This window comes from Arachis stenosperma, chromosome 5, assembly GCF_014773155.1.
Source record: "Arachis stenosperma cultivar V10309 chromosome 5, arast.V10309.gnm1.PFL2, whole genome shotgun sequence".
NCBI lineage: Eukaryota > Viridiplantae > Streptophyta > Magnoliopsida > Fabales > Fabaceae > Arachis > Arachis stenosperma.
Window position 1 is genome coordinate 108,332,421 of NC_080381.1, and position 11,046 is coordinate 108,343,466.

Below are 11,046 nucleotides of genomic sequence, written 5' to 3' on the forward strand. Positions count from 1 at the left end.
CATGGTCTTTGTGATCCATGCATTGGCATAGAACTCTTGAACCATCAAGATTCCGATTTGTTGAATGGGGTTGGTAAGAACTTCCCAACCTCTTCTTCGGATCTCATGGCGGATCTCCGGATATTCACCCTTTTTGAGTGAAAAGGGGACTTCGGGGATCACCTTCTTCAAGGCCACAACTTCATAGAAGTGTCTTGATGCACCCTTGAGAGGAATCTATCCATCTCCCATGACTCGGAGGTGGAAGCTTTTGCCTTCCCTTTCCTCTTTTTAGAGGTTTCTCCGGCCTTGGATGCCATAAATGGTTATGAAAAAGCAACGCTTTTACCACACCAAACTTAAAATGTTTGCTCGTCCTCGAGCAAAAGAAGAAAGAAGAGAGTAGAAGAAAAGAAATGAAGGAGAGGGAGATGGTGGTGTATTCGGCCAAGAAGGGGGAAGAAGGGTGTTTAGGTTGTGTGAAAATGAAGAGTTGAAGAAGGGTATTTATAGGAGAGATGGGGGTAATGGTTCGGCCATTATGGGTGGGTTTGGGAGGAAAGTGGTTTGAATTTGAAGGGTGAGGTTGGTGGGGATTTATGAAGGATGGATGTGAGTGGTGAAGAGAAAGATGGGATTTGATAGGTGAGGGTTTTTTGGGGAAGAGGTGTTGAGGTGATTGGTGAATGGGGAAGAAGAGAGAGAGTGATGGTAGGGTCCTGTGGGTCCACAGATCCTGTAGTGTCAAGGAAAAGTCATCCCTGCACCAATTGTTGCTCAAAATCACGTTTTGAGCCATTTCTGGCGTTAAACGCCGGGCTGGTGCCCATTCCTGGCGTTTACGCCAGGTTCTTGCCTTTACTGGCGTTTAACGCCAGTCTGGTGCCCCTTTCTGGCGTTAAACGCCCAGAATGGTGCCAGACTGGGCGTTAAACGCCCAACAGCTAGCATTACTGGCGTTTGAACGCCAGTTTCTTCTCCTCCAGGGTGTGCTGTTTTTCTTCCTGTTTTTCATTCTGTTTTTGCTTTTTTCATTGTTTTTGTGACTTCTTATGATCATCAACCTACAAAAAGATAAAATAACAAATAAAATAATTAATTAAAAACATTGGGTTGCCTCCCAACAAGCGCTTCTTTAATGTCATTAGCTTGACAGAGGGCTCTCATGGAGCCTCAGAAATGCTCAGAACCGTGTTGAAACCTCCCAACACCAAACTTAGAGTTTGAATGTGGGGTTTCAACACCAAACTTAGAGTTTGGTTGTAGCCTCCCAACACCAAACTTAGAGTTTAACTGTGGGGGCTCTGTTTGGCTCTGTTTTGAGAGAAGCTCTTCATGCTTCCTCTCCATGATGACAGAGGGATATCCTTGGGCCTTAAACACCAAGGATTCTTCATTCACTTGAATGATCAACTCTCCTCTGTCAACATCAATCACAGCCTTTGCTGTGGCTAGGAAGGGTCTGCCAAGGATGATGGATTCATCCATGCACTTCCTAGTTTCTAGGACTATGAAATCAGTAGGAATGTACTGGTCTTCAACTTTAACCAGAACATCCTCTACAAGTCCATGGGCTTGTTTTCTTGAGTTGTCTGCCATCTCTAATGAGATTCTTGCAGCTTGCACCTCAAAGATCCCTAATTTCTCCATTACAGAGAGGGGCATGAGGTTCACACTTGACCCTAAGTCACACAAGGCCTTCTTGAAGGTCATGGTGCCTATGGTACAAGGTATAGAAAACTTCCCAGGATCCTGCCTCTTTTGAGGCAGTTTCTGCCTAGACAAGTCATCCAGTTCTTTGGTGAGCAAGGGAGGTTCATCCTCCCAAGTCTCATTTCCAAATAACTTGTCATTTAGCTTCATGATTGCTCCAAGGTATTTAGCAACTTGCTCTTCAGTGACATACTCATCCTCTTCAGAGGAAGAATACTCATCAGAGCTCATGAATGGCAGAAGTAAGTCCAATGGAATCTCTATGGTCTCATTTTGAGCCTCAGATTCCCATTGTTCCTCATTGAGGAACTCAGAGGAGATTGGTACACGCCCACTGAGGTCTTCCTCAGTGGCGTCCTCCTCCTCTCTTTCCTCTCCATATTCGGCCATGTCTATGGCTTTGCACTCTCCTTTTGGATTTTCTTCTGTATTACTTGGAGGGTACTAGGAGGGAGTTCAGTAACTTTCTTGCTCAGCTGACCAACTTGTCCTTCCAAATTTCTGATGGAGGACCTTTTTCATTCATGAAACTTTGAGTGGTCTTTATTAGATCAGAGACCATTGTTGCTAAGTCAGAAGTATTCTACTTAGAACTCTCTGTCTGTTGCTGAGAAGATGATGGAAAAGGCTTGCCATTGCTAAACCTGTTTCTTCCACCATTATTGTTATTGAAACCTTGTTGAGGTCTCTCTTGATTCTTCCATGAGATTTGGTGATTTCTCCATGAAGAATTGTAGGTATTTCCATAGGGTTCTCCTAGGTAATTCACCTCTTCCATGGAAGGGTTCTCAGGATCATAAGCTTCTTCCTCAGATGAAGCATCCTTAGTACTGTTTGGTGCATTTTGCATTCCAGACAGACTTTGAGAGATCAAATTGACTTGTTGAGTCAATATCTTGTTCTGAGCCAATATGGCATTCAGAGCATCAATCTCAAGAACTCCTTTCTTCTGATTAGTCCCATTGTTCACAGGATTCCTTTCAGAAGTGTACATGAATTGGTTATTTGCAACCATTTCAATCAGCTCTTGAGCTTCTGTAGGCGTCTTCTTCAAATGAAGAGATCCTCCAGCAGAGCTATCCAAAGACATCTTAGATAGTTCAGAGAGACCATCATAGAAAATACCTATGATGCTCCATTCAGAAAGCATGTCTGAGGGACATCTTCTGATTAATTGTTTGTATCTTTCCCAAGCTTCATAGAGGGATTCTCCATCCTTCTGTCTGAAGGTTTGGACTTCCACTCTAAGCTTACTCCATCTTTGTGGTGGAAAGAACTTTGCCAAGAAGGCATTGACTAGCTTTTCCCAAGAGTCCAGGCTTTCCTTAGGTTGAGAATCCAACCATATTCTAGCTCTGTCTCTTACAGCAAAAGGGAATAGCATCAGTCTATAGACCTCAGGGTTAACCCCATTAGTCTTGACTGTGTCACAGATTTGCAAGAATTCAGCTAAAAACTGATGAGGATCTTCCATTGGAAGTCCATGGAACTTGCAATTCTGTTGCATTAGAGAAACTAATTGAGGCTTAAGCTCAAAGTTGTTTGCTCCAATGGCAGGGATAGAGATGCTTCTCCATAGAAATCAGGAGTAGGTGCAGTAAAGTCACCCAGCACCTTCCTTGCATTGTTGGCATTGTTGTTGTTTTCGGCTGCCATGGGTTCTTCTCCTTGAAGAATTCGGTCAGGTCCTCTAAAGAGAGTTGTGCTTTAGCTTCTCTTAGCTTTCGCTTCAAGGTTCTCTCAGGTTCAGGGTCAGCTTCAACAAGAATGCCTTTGTCTCTGCTTCTGCTCATATGAAAGAGAAGAGAAAAGAAAATGTGGAATCCTCTATGTCACAGTATAGAGATTCCTTGAAATGTCAGAGGAAAAGAGAAATAGAAAGAAGAAGGATAAGAAGAATTCGAACTTTAATTAGATAAGGTTCGAATTGTGCATTTAGAAAGAGTAGTACTCCATAAATAGAAGGATGTGAGAAGGAGGGAAGAGGATTTTCAAAAATTCAATTAAAAGATTTTGAAAACAATTTGAAAATTTGATTGATAATTTTCGAAAATTGAAAGTGGAGGAGAAATCAAGTGATTTTTGAAAAAGATTTTGAAATTAGAAATTAAAAAGATTTGATTGAAAACTATTTTGAAAAAGATGTGGTTAAAAAGATTTGATTGAAAAGTTATGGTTTTAAAAAGATGTGATTGAGAAGATATGATTTGAAAACCATTTTAAAAGATATGTTTTGAAAATTATTTTTAAAAGATTTGATTTGGAAAATTAGTGACTTGCCTAACAAGAAAAGATATGATTCAAACATAAAACCTTCCTTAACAGAAAAGGCAAAAAATGTTCAATCAAATCATTAATTGTTAGTAAGTGTTCCGAGGGTTACCTGAAACGCGCAGCTCGGTCGTCTTAGGGAGGCCCGAGATGGGGGGATTGATGACCCGAGCTTGGTATGCCGAGTGGTTGGTGGTGGTACCTGCAATGACACTCCGATGCTTAAGTTAGCATGGGTCCAAGCAGATATTGAGTAGAATTAGAGTGTGTGTTATACCTGGGTGCTCCAGTGTATTTATAGTAGTTGGCCGTGATCTTCCCTGGATAAGATATTCTTATCTTATCTTATCCTTCTGGGAGTTTTATCTTTATCTTTGTGGAACCGCCTTTCCTAGGCCTTTTCGGCCTTTAGGTCTTGGGCTTCGTTCCTTTTGGGCTTCTTTAGCTTTATTGTCCGAGGTCCGACCTCAGGCATGGGCCTGGGGATGAGGTCGGACCTTCTATGAACTTTGCCGAGTTTGGGGAGCTCGGTCAGGGTATGAACAGTGCCCCTGCCCGAGTTCGTCCTTGAGAGGTCGAGCTCGGGCATAGTAGTTCTTTTCAAAATTCAAAAATGGCCGTTTCTGCATTTATTGCATTTTACCGTTTCTCCTCGATTTCCGTTCGGGCTTTGTGAAGGCATTATTTATTTGCCCCTTTCCTCCTTTTCTTCGTTTATTCTGTTCCTTTCTGTTTTTTTCTAAGTTTTCGCCATCTTCTTCTTCGAGCACCGCTCCTTCTTTCACTTTGTTCTTCTTCCTCAAATCTTTCTATGCGTTTTTCCGGGGTTTCCTCTGCGCCGCCGTTTCGTTCCCCTTGCTGTCGGAGCTCGCCGTTTTCTTTCTTTCTAGGTTTGTTCGTCTCTTTTCTTTTGTACTCATATGCTTCTGTTCTTTTGTGTGGCTCTTTGTCTGTTTCTTTTTCTCTATGCCTGGGTTGCCCGAAAAGAGGCGCCGCCATTGCTCTGTTTGCTTGTATATGGGGGGGCTCTTTTCTCTGGTATTTTGTTGCTGCATTTTCTTCTATAAAGATCTTTGTTTCTTGTTTTTGCTGAATGGGTTTTCGCTGTCTGCTTTTATGTGATTGTTGCTTGCTGTTGTATTCTTCTTTGTAGGCAAGAATTTTATGTCTCGAAAGGTTTTTCAAGCAATGTCGACCAAGATTCCAAGTGGTCTTGGCTGGGTAGATCCTGGTCCTCTAAGAGTCCCTTCTGTTGTAGATTCTGAGTATTTAGCTAGGTTCCGTAGGGAGTGTAGCATTTGTGAGAATAGAGAGTCTGAGCGGGATTATGAGCTAGTAGCCCCGGAGTCCGAGGAGAGAGTGTGCTTCCCGCCTTTAGAAAGTTCCGAGAAGCTTTTCTTTTATGCTTACGATTGTTTTTTCTCTAAGCTGGGTGTCCGACTTCCCTTTACTGACCTGGAATCCGAGGTGCTGTGGTCTTGTAATCTTGCCCCTACGCAACTCCATCCCAATTCTTGGGCGTTTTTAAAGCTGTTCCAACTTTTGTGTCAGTTTTTGGGCGTCTCCCCCTCTGTTTCTCTTTTTTCCTATCTGTTTGTGTTGACGAAACCGGGGTCGGGTGGAGGGAAGGTGTCTTGGGTCTCTTTTAGGGCTAACCAGGGAAAGAAGTTTTGTACTTTGTACGATGAGTCCTTTCATGATTTTAAGAACTATTATTTCAAGGTCCGGGCTGCTGGGGACGTCCGACCTTTCTTTCTAGATGAGAGTGGGGAGCCTTCTTTTCCTCTTTGTTGGCAAGAGATGTAGTGTCGGTTAAGTATACCTTTGAGAGTCTAGATGAGGTGGAGCAGGCTTTTGTGGGTGTGTTGAGCAGTTTATGGGGTCGGGCACCTCACTTGGACACGAAGAAAATGTTGGGAGATCCAAGCCTTCTCCGTTCCGAGTTAGGTAGTTCCCGACCTCTCCGAGCTTCATCCTTTTAGTATTTTGCCTGTTTTGGTGGAATTCCTGTTTGTGATAATCCCTTTCTTTTTGTTTCTGCAGAGATGTCTTCTCAGGCGGATTCCATGAAGTTTCTTCGTCGGTCGAAGAAGTCTGCGGCTGCTCGGAATATCGAGGCTGAGGCTTCTACCCGATCTTCTCCGCAGAAGGCTACTGTGGGTGTTCAGACTCGGTCGAAGACCATTCCGACTCCTCAGTTCCGAGCTATAACTCAAGATCCTCCGACCTCTGGGCTCGGTCACCTTTCCCCGCCTTCGACCTCGGGTCCTCCCCCCAAGAAACAGAAGACCTCTCAGGAGCTTGCGGGTTTTAATGACAAGGATTTTGATGCCCTTGGTTGGATTGAACAGCATATTCTTCCTCAGACTTTTATTTCTACTGATGATGTCTATGGAGCATCATTTTCAGTATATGGCGCGGAGCTGTGTCCGGATGGCCAGTCTTCATGCCGCTATTGCCCAGGAGTTCAAGAAATCCCCCATTGGTGCGACCAGCTCCCGACTTGAGAAGGCTCAGTCTGATCTTGATAAGATTAGTCAACTGAAGGCTGCCAGGATTACTGAGCTGGAGATCTCTTTGGAGGAAGAGAAAACTAGGGCTACCGCGGCTGTGGCGGCGGCGAAGACATCTGAGGAGATGGCGAAGGTGGCGACGGAGAACTATACCAAGCTGTATGCCGAGCTTGTGGAGACGAAGGAGAAGTTGCAATCGGCTCGGGATGATTTTTACGAGCTGGAAGATAATGTGGCCAAGGGTATGGATGCTATGTTTGTGAATTTGAGGGATCAGATCCGGGTTCTTGCTCCCGACCTGGATCTGAGCTTATTCAGTACGGATAACATTATTGTGGAGGGAAAGATTGTTCCTGCCCCTGCCGAGGATGAGGTTCCGGTGTCCGACCCCAAGGCTCCGGCGTCCGACCTCAAGGTTCCGGTTGCGGATCCGACTTCAACTTTGGCCGGGGATGGTTCTGGCGTGGAGGTTTTAAACCGGGATGACGGTGTCGTTGATGCAGTCCCAGTTTCCATTTTTCCTCCGCAGCCTTCTGTTGATGTGGAGATCGGAAAGGTCCTTGATCCTCTGTGATCTTTTGTTTTTGGCCTTTTACCCGGCCTGTGGGTTCTTTTTGCTTTTTGGATGTTTTTCGTGAACGCTTTGGACACCTTTCTGCTATTTAGCTACTTGTAGTAACTTTTTTAGCTTATTATGCGGTGTTTTTGCGCTTTTGACTTTTTGTTCCGCTTTTTATGCTTTGTAGTTGTTTTTTGGATAGCAACTTTTTAGCTAGCATTTTGCAACCTTTGTTTTAGCCTTGTTCGCGTTTTTGGCTTTTGTTTCCGCTTTTATGCTTTTTAGTTGCTTTTTGGATAACAACTTTTTAGCTTAGCGTTTTGAAACTTTTGTTTTGAGGCTTCTTCCTTGGATCCGGGCTTTTCTTCGGACCTCGGGCCTTTGAGTACCTCCTTTTGTTAGGTCCGACCTTTTCGTTGGTCGGCCCTTTAAGTTATTTTTGTAATCTCTTTTTATTTGGCTTTTTTTTTTTTTTGAGCCTTTTCAGAGTTACTTTATAACTTCTCACATTAATTTGAACCTCGTCGCTTTTATCTTTGCCGACCTTGTATGGTCTCTTGACAAATGATTTTTGCGTTTTGTCGAGCATAAATTAATGCGCCTTGGTGGGGTACTTTCTAGGATTTGTTTCGTCATGAGGAAGGAGAAAAGAAAATAGAAGAATTCGATTAGTATTAAAAAGAAAGAATATTTACAAAGTGTTTACCCTTGACTAGGTCGGGTGTTTTATTTTAACCGGGTGTCTCATTAAAAAACCCTTGTAGGGAAAAAGAGTACACCTCGGGTTAAATTTTTCTAGCTGTAGTACCGTCTTAGATTACAGGCGTGCCAGGCCCTGGGCAGCTCGTTGCCTTCTAGGTCGGATACTTTGTAATAGCCTGTTCCTAAGACTTCTGTTACCTTGTAGGGCCCTTTCCAATTTGCGGCTAGCTTTCCTTCTCCCGACTTTTGTGTTCCGATGTCATTTCGGATTAGAATTAGGTCGTGGATGGAGAAGCTTCGCTTTATAACTTTCTGATTGTATCTGAGGGCCGTTCGCCGTTTTAAGGCTTCTTCTCGAATCCGGGCTCTTTCTCGGACCTCGGGGAGGAGGTCGAGTTCTTCCCTTTGTGCCTGCGGGTTTTCTTTTTCATTGTAGAAGATGATTCTGGGTGACCCTTCATCTATTTCGATGGGAATCATTGCCTCCATCCCATAAGCTAGTCGGAACGGTGATTCTCCCGTTGTAGAGTGTGGGGTTGTCCGATATGCCCATAGTACCTGGGGGAGCTCCTCGGCCCACGCCCTTTGGTCTCTTGGAGTCTTCGTTTTAACCCGGCCAAGATGACTTTATTTGCAGCCTCTGCTTGCCCATTGGCTTGTGGGTGCTCCACTGATGTGAATTGCTGTTTGATTTTTAGTTCGGCCACCAATTTCTGAAAACTTGTCCGTGAATTGTGTTCCATTGTCTATTGTGATGGAGTAGGGGACTCCGAACCTTGTGACAATGTTTTTGTATAGGAATTTGCGGCTTTTCTGAGCCGTAATGGTGGCTAAGGGTTCAGCTTCGATCCACTTTGTGAAGTAGTCGACCCCTATTATGAGGTATTTGACTTGCCCCGGTCCTTGTGGGAACGGGCCGAGTAAATCGAGTCCCCATTTTGCGAAGGGCCATGGCGCAGTGATGCTGATAAGGTCTTCGGGTGGTGCCTTGTGAGAATTGGCGTGTTTTTGGCAGGGGGGCATATTTTCACAAACTCTGTTGCGTCTCTTTGCAAGGTCGGCCAGTAGAACCCGGCCCTGACTACTTTTTTGGATAGTGCCCGAGCTCCGAGATGGTTCCCGCACATGCCTTCGTGGACTTCTTCGAGGACGCCTTTTGTTTCTGAGGTCGGAACGCACCTAAGGAGGGGATTTGAGAATCCTCTTCTGTATAATATGTCGTGAATTAGTGTATAATTCTGGGCGTCCTTTGTAAGCCTTTTAGCTTCTTTTCTTTCGGCGGGGAGAGTTCCTGACCTCAGGTAGTTGAGTATGGGGGTCATCCATCCTTGCTGTTGGTTGGATATATTTAGTATTTCTTCCTCTCTTGGCACGGAGGGAGATTGTAAGGTTTCCTGGAGAAGACTTCTGTTGTTGCCTCCGGGCTTGGTGCTAGCAAGCTTTGAGAGGGCGTCTGCCCGGGCATTTTGTTCCCGAGGTATGTGCTGGATTTGTATTTCTGGGAAGTGGCGTAATTGTGCCTGTGTTTGGTCCAGGTATTTTTTCATAGTTAGGTCTTTGGCCTGGTAACTTCCATTTACTTGTGATGTGATGACCTGGGAGTCGCTGAAGATCGCGATTCTCTGGGCTCCGACCTCTTTGGCTAGCTTCAGACCAGCTAGTAGGGCCTCGTATTCAGCTTGGTTGTTTGAAGCCTGGAACTCGAATTTTAGGGATAGTTCTATCCGCGTTCCTTGGTCGCTTTCGAGTATGACCCCGGCTCCGCTTCCCGTTTTGTTTGAGGACCGTCGACATATAGGTTCCATGAGAGTGGGGTTCCAGGGGTCTCAGTGTATTCTGCGATGAAGTCGGCTAGATATTGAGATTTTATGGCAGTCCGGGCTTCATAGTGGAGGTCGAACTCGGACAGTTCCACCGCCCATTGTAGTATTCGTCCTGCCAGGTCTGTTTTTTGCAGGATGTGTCTCATGGGTTGGTCTGTCCGGACTTTGATGGTGTGGGCTTGAAAGTAGGGACGGAGCCTCCGGGCTGTGAGCACTAGGGCGTAGGCGAATCTTTCTATCTTTTGATAGTTTAATTCGGCCCCTTGTAGTGCCTTGCTTACGAAGTATATGGGTGTTGTCCTTGATCATTTTCTCGTATTAGCGCTGAAGTGACTGCCCGATGTCCGACCGAGAGGTATAGTACGAGCTCTTCCCCTTTTAAAGGTCGGGTTAGGATTGGTGGCCGCCCGAGGAATTCCTTGAATTCTTGAAAGGCTTTTTCGCACTCCGGGGTCCACGAGAAGGGTTTCCCTTTCTTTAGGAGTGAGTAGAGAGGTAGTGATTTTATCGCTGATCCTGCCAAGAATCTTGATAGGGCGGCCAGTCTTCCATTCAGTTGTTGTACTCTTTGACGCATGTCGGGCTCTTCATATTGAGTATTGCTTGGCATTTGTCCGGGTTTGCTTCGATGCCCCTTTGAGTCAGCATGAAGCCTAAGAACTTTCCGGCTTCTGCGGCGAAGGTGCACTTCGTCGGGTTAAGTCTCATGTTGTGTTTTCTGAGGGTGCCGAAGACACTGGCGAGGTCGGTCAGCAAGTTTCTGTCTTCCTGTGTCTTTACCAGCATGTCGTCGACGTACACCTCCAGTTGTAGTCCGATGTGCTCTGAGAACACTTTGTTCATTAGCCTCTGGTAGGTTGCCCCTGCGTTCTTCAGCCCGAAGGGCATTACTACGTAGCAGTAGTTTGCCCTTGGGGTTATGAACGAGGTCTTTTCTTGGTCAGGTCCGTACATCGGGATTTGGTTGTATCCTGAGTATGCGTCCATGAAGGAGAGATATCTATAGCCTGAGGCTGCATCTACTAAGGCGTCGATGTTTGGTAGTGGATATGGATCTTTGGGGCAGGCTTTGTTGAGATCCGTGTAGTCGACGCACATTCTCCATTTTCCATTGGGCTTTTTTACCAGGACCACGTTTGCGAGCCATAGGGGGTATTTTACTTCCCTAATGAACCCTGCATCTAGTAGTGCTTGTACTTGTTCCTCTATTGCTTGCATGCGTTCGGGCCCGAGCTTTCTGCGTCTTTGTTGGACAGGTCGGGATCCCGGGTACACTGATAGCTTATGGCACATCAGGTCGGGGCTTATGCCTGGCATGTCGGAGGCTCTCCAGGCGAAGAGGTCGGAATTCTCCCTTAAGAGGGTTATGAGTTCCTCTTTTAAGCCCGCTTCGAGGTTTGCCCCTATGTTTGTCGTTTTTTCAGGTGTGCTCCCAATCTGGACTTTTTCGGTTTCTCCCTCTGGTTGTGGTCGAAGATCTTCTCGG

The 11,046-nt window shown here is 45.4% G+C and overlaps 1 non-coding gene across 1 annotated transcript; it reads left to right on the forward strand.

Moving 5' to 3' along the window:
* The first annotated feature begins 2,836 nt into the window (after positions 1 to 2,836).
* LOC130984290 (small nucleolar RNA R71) lies at positions 2,837 to 2,944 on the forward strand. The gene has a single exon (XR_009088233.1). It is a non-coding gene; the product is annotated as a small nucleolar RNA R71 (small nucleolar RNA).
* Positions 2,945 to 11,046: the final 8,102 nt, after the last annotated feature.